The following is a 14278-nucleotide window of genomic DNA, read 5'->3' as shown; positions in this document are numbered from 1 at the left end:
TTGTTAATTGCATATAGTGTATTTTTCATTTCAGATATTGTATTTTTCATTTTTTAGAAGTTTCATTTAGTTCTTATTTATATTTTTCATTTCTCTTCTCATTATGTTCATATTTTCCTTTGTATCCTTCAGCATATGGAGTATATTTGTAGCTTCTGTTTTAACATCATTGTGTGCTAGTTTTATGATTTCTGTCATTTCTGGGTCTGTTTCAGTTGACCAGTTATGATTTATGTTTTCCTGCTTCTTTGTATGTCTAGTGATTTTGGACTATAGGCTAGACATTGTTAATTTTATATCATTAAGTGTTGGATATTGTTTTCATTTAAGAATTATTGGACTTTATATGACAGGGAGTTGAGTTGCTTATGGATTAGGTTGATCCTTGAGGCTTGTATTTAAGCTCTAATAGAGTGAGTGAAAAATGCCATTATTCTAGGGGTAATTTAGTCCTACATATAAGGGATGGCCCTTCTATTGTCTGTGCTGATTTCACCATGAATTCAACAAGGTCTCTCTGCTCTGGCAAAAAAGAACTCATATAATTACTGGGCCTGTGTGATCTCTAGGAATTTTTATCTTACTTATCCCAAGAAAATTTTCTTTAGTGAGAAGTGGTTCTGTCTTGTCCTCATGTGGTTTACCCAGGCATGCACAGATTGTTACTCAGACAAGACTCAAGAGGCCTCCTATGCAAATATCTGGATCTTTTTGTTTTCAAAACTCTCTCTTCTCTAGAATTCTTTTCTTAAAATTCTAGTTGTTTCAGCCTCTCCAAACGCAGATCTCTGTGTCCTCAATTCAGTTTCATTTTCAGGGCAGAAATTGCCTCCAGCTAGTAATCCTAGGCTTCTCTCATTTGTCATCTTTCAAGAATCACAATCCTTTGCTATTGTTGGATTATGTTTTCTAAAAAGTTATTCTCTCTATTGTCTAGTAGTTTTAGTTGTTTTGGAGAGGGTAATTTCTAGCTTGGTACTCCCTGATGAAACAAAATTGATTTGAAAGTGTCTGAAACAGGTTACTAAGCGAATCAATAAAACATTGTATCGGCTTTGGAAAGCACATACTACTTTGCAGGGAATTTTTTATAGAAGGCTCATGGAGACCAAATGGAGGAAACTGCAAAGGGCATGATACCTCAGAATCAGATAAAGCTGTTTTACTTCATCATGTTGTATAATGGTCATTTTGCAAAAAATGGCATTTGTTGTTTTAAAAGATTCAACAGTAGTGATTTTGCTGAGGCAGATGCAAACTACTACATATTAAGTGGTAAAATAGGCGATTTATAAATGACAGAAAACCTAAAATTTTAAAATGTTGTAAAGTTCAGCATTAGTGGTTAAGTAATATACACTAGTAAATCTTAAGGAATGGTTTATAATAAACAATGGAAAAATGCCATCCTTGAATAAGCCTATATTTTCTATTTTGTGTGATAGTAATCCTTGTTCATCAGAAGAACTGTGAAAAACTTGAGGAATTCCAGAGAAGCAAAAGTTACTGAAGGAATTATAAATTCAGTATATTAGAAAATATTCATTATGCTTAAGAATGTAGTTACATTACTAAGTGACTTCATAAATATACAGAGAATATAGAGAAAAGGGTAGATAATATCTCAACAAATTCATACAGGGAAGAATGAGAATAACCATAGTTTACTTTCAAAAATGCATGCAGACATAAAGACCACGATTATACAGTTTTTAAAAATCATTAAGCAACATTTACCACCATCTCTCTTGATAGTTTGAGACGTAATTGAAGCAGACAACTAGATAATCTGATTCCATCCTTTTCGGAAATTATGATGTTCCATAGGTAAATAGTAAGTCTTTTATCATTAGCTATGTTAAAAACTAACTTTTTACTTTGAAGTTGTGACCAAAGTATTTCTTTTTTTCTAAATTGCCAGCATGATTATACTACATGTCACTACAGTAAAAGACTGTGTTCCTATATTCTGTCCTTTCATTTAGGTCTCTTAAGGTATAGGCTTTGCTCCTATTGCTCTTTTATTAAGATTTATAAACACAAATACATGCCTATAACTAAATGAATCAGAAGATTTTGAATGAGTAGATATGAAATTCTACTTCCCAATTCCAGACACATTATCCCCTTTAATTATGTCTACTCTGAGTAAAGGAGGGGTAGCAGCCAGTCTTCTACCCTGCAATCCATAAAACTTGTAAGAGAAAAATTGATTCCATTTGTCTCTCTTGCTGTGTTGGTAATACTGTGCTTTTCATAGCATTATGGGTGAAGTGAATGATTACACCAAATTTAATCTAAAAATAGTCTCTTGACAGTTTTGTAATTATTCTATAATGAGTCACCAATTGGAAATCTACCTTTTTAAGTTAAAAAAGTGCCCAAATGCTTATTGTGTACCTAAGATCCTGTCTAAAGACAGATAATCGTTATTTGCATAACTCAGTGAAGAAGACCACACAGATTTTTCCCTGTTTCATTGAGCAAAGAACTTTACTAAACATTCTAAGTCTTACTATTAGTATAAGGATTATAAACACTTGAGAGCCTGTGCTGTGCAGGTTCTGTTGGAAGAAAAGTAGCTAGAGGAGAAAAAGGGATCAAGATAGAGAGAGAGCGAGAAAGAGAAATCCAGTTATGCAGTTATTAAATAGCTAATAGTCGTTCATGATCTAAATGCAGTAAGCATCCAACATATGTAGTTAAGTAGGTAAATACCCAATAGTTTGTTTAGTTAGGTGTTTAGAAATTTCAGGTCTTAAAAAGATGAAGCTTGAATGAATCTCCTTTGAGAAGGTTGGGAATATTTATTTCTCATTGTAACTCTTTTATTCATCTCTTTTACTTGAACAAAATATAAATCAAACTCATGTTCAAATTTCTAATCATAAGTCAAATGTCTTATAAAAAAGAAAAGCATGTAGTTTACTTTTAGGAAGTTGTACTTACTACAACATCAAACTTAGTTTTACATATGGAATGCATCATAAAGTTACACTGTGGAAATTTTTGTTTAATGCATTTTCTAATGTCAGCACTCTAGTCCAAGTGTTCATCACTTCACACCTGTATTACTGCAATAAGTTCTTCTTTCTCTACTTCTAGTTTCCCCCACCCAATCCAGTAAGATAAGCTTCCTCAAATATCACTTTAATCACATCTGGTCACTGCTGTAAAAACCGACAGTTACTGCCAATTGAATGGTACCCAAACAGTTTTTGTTGGAATTCCAACCTGCTATAATCTGGCCTTACCTTGCCATCCAAATATATCTCCAGATATTTCCTAATACTCCATTCCCTACTCTAATTAGGCTATCTCTTCTCTAACTCCACACAAAGTTGGGTACTTTGCTGCCTCTGCACTTCTTCTTCTAAAGCTTCCTTAACCTGGAATAACCTCACTTTCCAGCTCTTAACTTCTTTCCTTTCTACCCTTCAAAGACCTTTTTTTTTTTGGTCCCACTTAATAGATAACCCCTTCCCAGAGGATACCTGCCATGTGGAGCCTTTCCTAGTCTGAGTACCCACAGTTATTACTATTTGTTTATGGTACACTTCTTATCCATTATAAGAGACACTTAAAAAAACTTAATGTTTTTAATGGAATTTATTTTATAATCAGTGGCATGTCAGAGATCGATTACAAGTGTTTTACCTTTCTAATTGGCACATAACATAGCGGTGCATCTTATAATTTATGGTATTTTAAGAGTTGAAAAATCAGTGTATATTTTATTTATTGTTTTCCCATGTATCTGATGTGTTATCCAGTGTTATTGTAAATTTTTACCATGGAAATCTTTTTTTTTTTGTCTTCTCGTGAATACCCTTTAGTTTTATGTGTATAGTTGAATTTCTTGAAATTAATTAGTGAAACTTTATTTCAGTTAAATTAAACTTAATAAATAAAAGCATGTGCTTGGTTAGAAAAGGGCTTTTGTGAATCATTATTAATTTTTCTTTTATTATAAACTCTTCACTGAAGTATTATATACATGCAGAAAAGTACCCATAAACCTGCAGCTTAATACATTTTCACAACCTCAACACATCCTAGGTAACCAACACGCAGATCTAGAGGCAATACATTGCCAGGACCCCAGAAACCCTCTTCAGGCCACCTTCCAGTTACAAGGGGTACCCTTATATCCTGGCCTTGGAAAACATAGATTAGTTTGGCACATTCTGTCCTTTACATAAATGCAGTCATACCATGCACACTTTAATGTCTGGATTCTTTTGTTCAGCATTGTTATTTGTGAGACTCAGCCACTTTGTTACCCATAGTTGTAAATCATTCATCCTCATTCATGTGTTGAGTTCAGTTTTATGAATATATCACAGTCTATCCATTCCATTATTGATATATATATTTGGGTAATTTCCAGTTTTGATCTAATACAAATAGTACTGCTCTGAACATTCTAGGATGTTCATTTGTTGTACATATGCATTAATTTCTCTTGGTTAAATATCTAGGGGAAAGAATGTTCTGTCACAGAGTATAAATTCACCTTCAGTAGATGCCACCTGTTTTGAAAGTTGGTTCAACTTATATTCTCATCAGTAGTATGTAAGAATCCTGACTGTTCCACATTTTCACCAACACTTGGTGTTTGTCTTTTTCAGTTGAGCCATTATGATGGATGTGTATGGTATCATCATCATCATTTTTTTTCTGTACAGATAAGAAAATGCTTACAGCAAAATTTTTGGATTTTCCTTCAGAAATGTGACAGTTATTGAATATAATCACTTTGGGTTGAGTTTAGGGATTCACATGAAAATAATTACTAAACTGTTACCATTACTCACTTTGGATATTTGCTTGGCTATGGTGCAATGCCTGTGTCACTAGTAAACACTGTATTGGGAGCTGTTTCTAGTGATATCTTTCTGGTGACATTTAACTGTAATCATTTTTGTCTTTGTGAAAATGTACTGAGCATTTCATATATCTCTAGAGTTATCTATTTGGCTCTCCTAACTCTTGAGTTTAGAATTAGTTATGCTAATTCCTAGGAGCTGGGGACAACTTAATTAACATTTTGTTGATTACCTCTTTAGATTAATATCATTTGTTATTTTCTTTTGATTATAAATATCTCTAATTAATACCAGCATTGTTTACTGGGTAGGTAAAGTTAGTAATAAAATGTTGAGCCCCGTTGATACTATAACTATTATCTACTGTGATTGTATGTTGCAAGTGAAAGCCGTAGTTTCAAATCTGTGCATTGAATCTCTAATGAACTGATATTTCTCATTGATTTTTCATGTGCTCCAAAATATTTTACGTGCTTGAAGTACTAGATAATTAGCCTGTAATTCCACTTCTTTACCCTGTGATTGCTGAGAGAAACACTGTGGTCATTTTTCTTGTCAATATTCTTTCCTGTTCATTTTCCAGCCAAGACATCTTGTTTCTTACTGAATCATAAAGCTATATTTTTTAATTGTTTTGAAATCAAAGATACTGACTTCAGTATATTTCACCCCAGAGGTTTGTACAGATTGTGTGACTAATTACTGTAAAAATTAATTATGTCTCAGAAATGAGAAAGGTGTACTCACTCTGTCACACTGTCCTATTTACAAAACAAGGCTTTAAAAAATAACCAAAGATCAGTGCAGTAGTTTTATGAAACCATGGTTAATTTGCAACTATTTCTTTAGTGGTCTAGAAATTCAGAGTGTTAAGTTCAACCAGTCTGTAATGGATTGCATGTTAAGAGCCTCTTACTGAATGAGCGTATGTAAGATCTTTCTTACATTATCATTGGGTGAAGAATATCTAGTTTTAGGATTGCCTTTTTCACTGGGAGGCTGTACACTGATTAATTCATCTCCTACAAATTACTGCCTTTAGTTTGTCTCCTGACTCCAACCTTAAGTTTCTTATTACAATCTAATTTAATACCTTAAAACTCTGCTTCCGGCCATGAACTCTAATTTCTTTTGTATTCCCAAATGTTTACCTGATGGGTGAGTAAGAGTAAGTGTTTATAAATATGTATTGAAATAAGAAAACTAAAGGTGTGATGTAGAGAACAAATGTATGGACACCAGGGGGGGAAAGTGGTGGTGGTGGTGGTATGAATTGGGAGATTGGAATTGACACATATACACTGATGTGTATAAAATAGATAACTAATAAGAACCTGCTGTATAAAAAAATAAATAAAATTCAAAATAAAAAAAAACTAAATGTGTAATAATCCTAATTATGTAAATAAGTCTGTGTATAAGCACACACACAAATGCACAAATACAGAAGAAAATATCAAAATATTGAACAGTGACTATTTACAGGTAGTACCATAGTGAATATTATTGATAGGGATTACATTGAATCTGTATACTACTTTGAATAATATGGATGTTTTACAATATTAATTCTTAAAATTCATGAACATAAATGTTCCTTTTTTATTTTTAGAATTTTATTTATTTTTTATACAGCAGGTTCTTATTAGTTATCCATTTTACACATATTAGTGTATACATGTCAATCCTGATCTCCTAATTCATCCAACCCCCACGCCCACCCCCCACCACTTCCCCCCTTGGTGTCCATACGTTTGTTCTCTACATCTGTGTCTCTATTTCTGCTCTGCAAACCAGTTCATCTGTACCATTTTTCTAGGTTCCACATATATGCGTTAATATACGGTATTTGTTTTTCACTTTCTGGCTTACTTCACTCTGTATGACAGTCTCTAGATCCATCCACATCTCTACAAATGAACCAATTTCATTCCTTTATATGGCTGAGTAATATTCCATTGTATATATGTACCACAGCTTCCTTATCCATCATCTGTCGATGGGCATTTAGGTTGCTTCCATGACCTGGCTATTGTAAATAGTGCTGCAGTGAACATTGGGGTGCATGTGTCTTTTTGAATTATGGTTTTCTCTGGGTACATACCCAGTAGTGGGATTGCTGGATCATATGGTAATTCTATTTTTAGTTTTTTAAGGAACCTCCATACTGTTCTCCATAGTGGCTGTATCAATTTACATTCCCACCAAGAGTGCAAGAGGGTTCCCTTTTCTCCACACCCTCTCCAGCATTTGTTGTTTGTATATTTTCTGATGATGCCCATTCTAACTGGTGCGAGAGGATACCTCACTGTAGTTTTGATTTGCATTTCTCTAATAATTAGTGATGTTGAGCAGCTTTTCATGTACCGCTTGCCCATCTGTATGTCTTTTTTGGAGAAATGTCTATTTAGGTCTTCTGCCCATTTTTGGATTGGGTTGTTTGTTTTCTTAATATTGAACTGCATGAGCTGTTCATATATTTTGGAGATTAATCCTTTGTTGACTCGTTTGCAAATATTTTCTCCCATTCTGAGGGTTGTCTTTTTGTCTTGTTTGTAATTTCCTTTCTTTTAAGTTTCATTAGGTCCCATTTGTTTATTTTTGTTTTTATTTCCATTACTCTAGGATGCGGGTCACAAAAGATATTGCTGTGATTTATGTCAGAGAGTGTTCTTCCTATGTTTTCCTCTGAGAGTTTTATAGTGTCCAGTCTTACATTTAGGTCTCTAATCCATTTTGAATTTATTTTCGTGTATGGTGTTAGGGAGGGTTCTAATTTCATTCTTTTACATGTAGCTGTCCAGTTTTCCCAGCACCACTTATTGAAGACACTGTCTTTTCTCCATTGTACATCCTTGCCTCCTTTGTCATAGATTAGCTGACCATAGGTGCGTGGGTTTATCTCTGGGCTTTCTGTCCTGTCCCATTGATCTATATTTCTGTTTTTGTGCCAGTACCATATTGTCTTGATTACTGTAGCTTTGTAGTATAGTCTGAAGTCGGGCAGGGAGTCTGATTCCTCCAGCTGTGTTTTTTCCCTCAAGACTGCTTTGGCTATTAGGGGTCTTTTGTGTCTCCATACAAACTTTAAGATTTTTTTTGTTCTAGTTCTGTAAAAAATGCCATTGGTAATTTGATAGGGATTGCATTGAATCTGTAGATTGCTTTGGGTAGTATAGTCATTTTCACAATATTGATTCTTCCAATCCAAGAACATGGTATATCTCTCCATCTGTTTGTATCATCTTTAATTTCTTTCATCAGTGTCTTATACTTTTCTGCATACAGGTCTTCTGTGTCCCTTGGTAGGTTTATTCCTAGGTATTTTATTCTTTTTGTTGCAGTGGTAAATGGGAGTGTTTCCTTAATTTCTCTTTCACATTTTTCATCATTAGTGTATAGGAATGCTAGAGATTTCTGTGCATTAATTTTGTATCCTGCAACTCTACCAAAATTCATTGATTAGCTCTAGTAGTTTTCTGGTGGCATCTTTAGGATTCTCTATGTATAGTATCATGAGTCATTCCAGACTTTCCTTCTTTTTCATGTCCACATTAAATTACCACTGAGGTTATATTGAATCTAACATATCTTTGACTTCTGTTTCTTCTTCCTTCCCAGTATCATTGGTGCTTCATTATTGTTAGCCTGGTTTATTTTAACTGCCACATTGCTGATCTCTCAGGAGAATGCTGCATGTCTAGCTTAGTGCATCTTAGAAATTTCGTAGAACCTAATGGCAATTACTTAAAATGGTTCCTGATCATTTAGTCAATAATCAGTCCAAGACTATGATATAATTGCAATGTATAGCAATATTTACCAAGCAAGGAAATAGTGAAACTCACTCTTGACTGGTCTTCAGGCAGCTAAAATAAATAAATAAAAATTTGACATTGATGGTTGCCATTTGAGTGGTGAAGTAAATGGGCAAGGAAGTTGCAATTAATGAATCCTCCAAAAATGGGAGTGGAGGCAGGATTACATTGACAGTAACAAAATTTAAATTCAGGCACTTTCTTAATTTGAATCCCTTCCAGGGCTCTGGGAAATGAACTGAAACATGTTCAGAGAGTTAAAAATTGAGGGGGAATGTTTGCAAAGGTAAGATATTTTTAAACCATGATTGATTAAGACCACTGTCTCCTTCAACTTCAGCTTCCCCTCTGACACATGTGCCCTTGTGTCCAGTGACACTGGGGTAATTTTGGCTGTTTTTTTGGGATGCATAGCTCTAGCAATACTTCAGACACCAAATACATCATGTATGAAGTCAAAATCCTTAAAGCATCCCAGATAATAAAATTTTTTTTATTAAATTATATTAAAGACTTTCTATTTTCTCTACATAAAATATTACGTTTTTTTTTTGTCATGGGAGCAGACATTCAAAGAGTATGAAGTCAAATATGCAAGGGGGAAAATATAATAGCCTCTCGTCAGTTAACAATAGCAACTTTCTTTTAATTATTTCTAGATTTTGTGGGATTTACAGTATTTGTCAGCTTTTAATAATTTGAAATGCATTTGAACTATTTTCTTATTACAGGTGACTGTTTTTGTACCTACTTTAATAGCTGTGAATTTGTATTTCTCTTAAAGAGGGCCCTCAAATTGTATCAGCTTCAGGCCCACAGAACCTGTGTCTGTCCCTCAATAGAAGGTATTTGGGAAAACATTTATGATGTATTATCTTTTGCTGAGGCATCTCTCACTGCTCTTAGTCAGAGACCCAGAACTGTCCGCCTGCTCAAAAAACATGAATTTACTAGGGGTGAAACAGAGAGGATATGTTATCCTAGTTTATAATAGCAAATGCCAAATGCCTGTACTTTAGTTATTCACATCTGGCTTTGTAAACTGTTATAGGCAGGGAACATACCTTTTCCCTTATGGATTTAGTGCAGCACCTAGTATTTGATAAAATGACTGTACTTAAATGTTTATCAACTTACTATAAAATCTATTTTCAGGCCATTAATCACTGTCATTTTTTCTTTGGTTGTTAATAAACTGTGATTGTTCGATTTAAAATAAATATTATATAAATAGTATGTACTCTAAAGACCTTAATAGATTATTCATTGGATGCTTTTTCTTTTTTACTTCCTCCTTCACTACCCCCACCCAGTGTTGAAAATGTCTTCCTGCCTCTGTATCACCTTTACTTTCCAATCTCTTCTTTTTCAGACATCTAGATTACCTTTTGGTATGCTGATTTCTCTTTCTTAATCCATCACTTTCATTTACTTCCCAAATTTAGACTCTTGCTTTACTTTTTCTCTTTCCCCCTTGGGAGCTGCTAAGATTTGTCCAGTTGTTTCCAACTACCGTCTCTGGAGTGATGATTTAGTTGTGGGGCTAATAAAGTTTCACTGTAATTTCAAAGGGAGACTGAATATGCTTGGCAAGTACTGAATATTCACCTATATTATTTCAAGTGTTACCAGTAAAACCCAGGCTGTTATATAAATTTAAGGGTCCTTACTAAAGATTACAGGGAACCTGGAAAGAGATAGTGTTACTGAGACTTTTGTGCATGGTGCCAGATTTTAAAAACTGTATAATACTGAAGTTTTACCACTCCTGTAAAGCATTTCCCAATAATTTTAGTCCACACCGATGGCTCTTCTTCTTGACTGTCTTAGGCACACATTGTTACTAGCATTTGTACCTTGTGGAACCTCTGAAATAACTGGATCTTTAAATCTTCCAATTTATCTCCCCACTAAATGCACTTAAAGCTATATTGTATGACATTTGAATATATGCTTCCTAAAGCTTCTTGTTTTTGAGTACATTATTAGTTCTTAGGAAGCTATTTGGAAATATGGAAAGTATGATGAGATCTTGAGAACGTCACTTTAAAACCAACACGTAATCAGAGCAGAGATATACAAAAGACTCCTTTTAGTGACTGAACGGTCTGGGGGTCAGTGAAACGTGCTTGTAATTTGACTGAATGTGTTAAAATATCTAAATAATGTGTCAGAATGGGTACAAATGAACACGCTAAGTCATTAAGATAAATGTTTGCAGTGCCCATCCACATTCTGTCTAAAAGTGAGGGAGCCTCCATCAGCTGATTTAGGGTCTGTTTGGTCTTATATGGTTTCGATTAGTGATGAAAGAGTTGTAGTCTATGGACTGTGAGATTTTCCCATCTCACTGATAAGAGCAGATCTATTGTGAGATTAACTTAATCAACCAAATGCTATTGGTGTTTAATGCATCTGAGTCACTTCCTCTGTCTTATTGCCAAACTCAACAAGCACATGACAGTACAGTAGATTTACATATTAAGTGTGTGTAGGGGTGCATCTTAGACCAGGACATAATTTGAACTTTGCATATAATCAAAATTATGCCTGAAATCTTTTTTTTTTTTTTTTTTTTTGCGGTACGCGGGCCTTCCACTGCTGTGGCCTCTCCCGTTGCGGAGCACCGGCTCCGGACGCACAGGCTCAGCGACCATGGCTCATGGGCCCAGCCGCTCCGTGGCATGTGGGATCTTCCTGGACTGGGGCACGAACCCGTGTCCCCTGCATCGGCAGGTAGACTCTCAACCACTGCGCCACCAGGGAAGGCCCCTGAAATCTTTTGAATCACTTTTAAATTCCTAGGACTTAGGCTGAGAAGCTCAAAATCTAATTTATTTCTTTACCTTCCTCCTGTCCCTCCTTCCCTCCCTTCCTCCCTTTTCTCTCTTTCTCCCCCCCACTCTCTCCCCCTCCCCTTCCTTCCCTTTTTCTCTCTCTTCTCCTCAGCCCCCTCTCTATTTCTCTTTTTTTTTTTTGTCCTGGTCCAGTTGGAATCTGAGATTTCTTTCAAAGGTAGGAATGTGGGGCAATGGGCACCCAAACAACTTTATCCTATATTACATTACAGTGGTTGAGAGCATGTGATTTGGAGTCCTATGCTTTTTTTGGAATCTTATATCTTATACTTACTAGCAGTGTGTTACTATAAAATTTAAATACTTTCAGGATATAGGAAAAATTAAATGAGGTAAAATTTGTAAAGTTCTTAACGTGGGGCTTAGCATGTAAGTGCTATTTAAATGGCAGCCATCAGAATAACCATTCAGTTATGACTTGGAATCCGGAATAAGTAAGTCTGCATCTTGAAGCCAGTGGAGCAGTCTTGTGGCCATAATTGTTCTGATTCCTCCTCCTTGTCAATGTATGACTTGACATTATCAATTCTGGAGATTCAGTGTATATGTGTCTGCCCCAGAGGAATAAATTCTCCACCTCAAATTATTCTATATTTAAGAGCCAGATCATGCCCCTTAGTAAATTCTTCTTGGGAACAAAGTCTGTTTTGAGGTTTTTGGGGAAAGATCTTGCTAATTTTCATTACATGTATGCTGTAAGGGACTGATAGGATTTTTACATGTCAAGTATAAACTAGACAATCTTGTATTTTAGCTTTGTTCTGGTAGAAAGGGAGTGGAGGGCAGATCAGGACACATAAATACCTACTTTTCTTAGTCACTGTAAATTAAAATTTGTTCTCATACTCTGGAATACTTTAGCTCATAGATACTTCTTTTAATTATTTAAAGACTATATATAAACACTTGAAAAGAGCCTGTAGTTCAGTTATGAAGTGAGGAATTCCTTCACAGAATGAATTATTTCATGCTCTAATTTATCTGTTTTAAGTGAGATGTTCAGATACTTTAAAAGAAACATTTTGTTTAGTAATATAAATGATTGTTCTAAAGAAGAGATGGTACCTCTGCAAAGTTGTTTTTCAAAACCCCCCTCCTATGTACTTTTGAGAATCTGGCCGACTATGAATCTGCCTCCCATGTACTATGCCCACATAATTATATAATTTTGGAAATAAATTTTGCTAAGAAAGCTTATTTTAAGAGTACTCAAGTAACTTCTTAACTATGGGTTATTTTGTTACTCAGAAAGAGCCTGAGTAAATTTTGGACGTTTACCTGCTTTTACTGTAGCCAGGAGTAAGACTTGAATGAGTCTACGTATGTTTGCATGTATGTGTATATGTATGTAGGTATATGAATGTATGTATTTGTATACTCAGGTGTTTTTATAATTTCTTTTCCTTTCATAACTAGGAAGAATTTTAATGGAACAATTGAATTCACTGAGATTTTTCTATTCTAAAATAGAAAGGTAGTTAGTAGAGGGGAAAAAAATAAAAAAAAAAACAAAACGAAAAAACCCAAGCAAACAGTAAAGGATTCAATGGGAGATATGATTGAAAAAGTCAATAGTTTGCGCCGCAGGCTCACCCTGCATCTGTACCCCTCCCTCCCCATGGCCTGAGTGAGCCAGAGCTCCCGAATCAGCTGCTCCCTTAACCCTATCCTGTCTGAGAGAAGAACAGACGCCCTCAGGCGACCTACAGGCAGAGGCGGGTCCAGATCCCAAGCTGACCCCGGGAGCTGTATGAACAAAGAAGAGAAAGGGAAATCTCTCCCAGCAGCCTCAGGAGCAGAGGATTAAATCTCCACAATCAACTTGATGTACCCTGCATCTGTGGAATACCTGAATAGACAATGAATCATCCCAATTTGAGGAGGTGGACTTTGGGAGCAAAGATGTATATATATATTTTTTCCCTTTTCCTCTTTTTGTGAGTGCATATGTGTATGCTTCTGTGTGTGATTTTGTCTTTATACCTTTACTTTTACCATTTGTCCTAGGGTTCTGTCAGTCTGTTTTTTTTCTATTACTTGAAAAATTTTTTTCTTAATAATTATTTTTTATTTTAATAACTTTATTTTATTCTACTTTATTTTATTTTATCTTATTTCTTTCTCTCTCTCTTTCTTATCTCTCTCTCTCCCTCTCTCCCCCTCCCTCCCTCCTTTCTTTCTTCCTTTCTTGTTTTTTCTCCCTTTTATTCTGAGCCATGTGGATGAAAGGCTCTTGGTGCTCTAGCCAGGCGTCAGGGAGATGCCTCTGAGGTGGGAGAGACAAGTTCAGGACACTGGTCCACAAGAGACCTCCCAGCTCCACGTAATATCAAATGGTGAAAATCTCCCAGAGATCTCCATCTCAACGCCAAGACCCAGCTTCATTAAACAACCAGCAAGCTACAGTGCTGGACACCCTGTGCCAACCAACTAGCAAGACAGGGACACAACCCCATCCATTAGCAGAGAGGCTGCCTAAAATCATAATAAGGCCACAGACACCCCAAAGCACACCACCAGACGTGGACCTGCCCACCAAAAAAAAAATCCAGCCTCATCCACCACAACACAGGCACTAGTCCCCTCCACCAGGAAGCCTACACAACCCACTGAACCAACTTTAGCCACTGGGAACAGACAACAAAAACAACAGGAAATACGAACCTGCAGCCTGCAAAAGGGGGACCCCAAACACAGTAAGATAAGCAAAATGAGAAGACAGAAGAACACACAGCAGATGAAGAAGCAAAGCAAAAACCCACCAGACCTAACA

At 35.6% G+C, this 14278-nt stretch overlaps 1 protein-coding gene across 1 annotated transcript in view; it reads left to right on the top strand.

Annotated features, from left to right (window-relative positions):
- The window catches only part of HMCN1 (hemicentin 1), a 526172-nt gene that overhangs the window by 152307 nt on the left and 359587 nt on the right, over positions 1-14278 (top strand). The gene's annotated exons all lie outside the window — the stretch shown is intronic.

Source organism: Lagenorhynchus albirostris, chromosome 2, assembly GCF_949774975.1.
Source record: "Lagenorhynchus albirostris chromosome 2, mLagAlb1.1, whole genome shotgun sequence".
Taxonomy (NCBI): domain Eukaryota; kingdom Metazoa; phylum Chordata; class Mammalia; order Artiodactyla; family Delphinidae; genus Lagenorhynchus; species Lagenorhynchus albirostris.
This window is presented reverse-complemented; position numbering and strand designations above follow the sequence as displayed.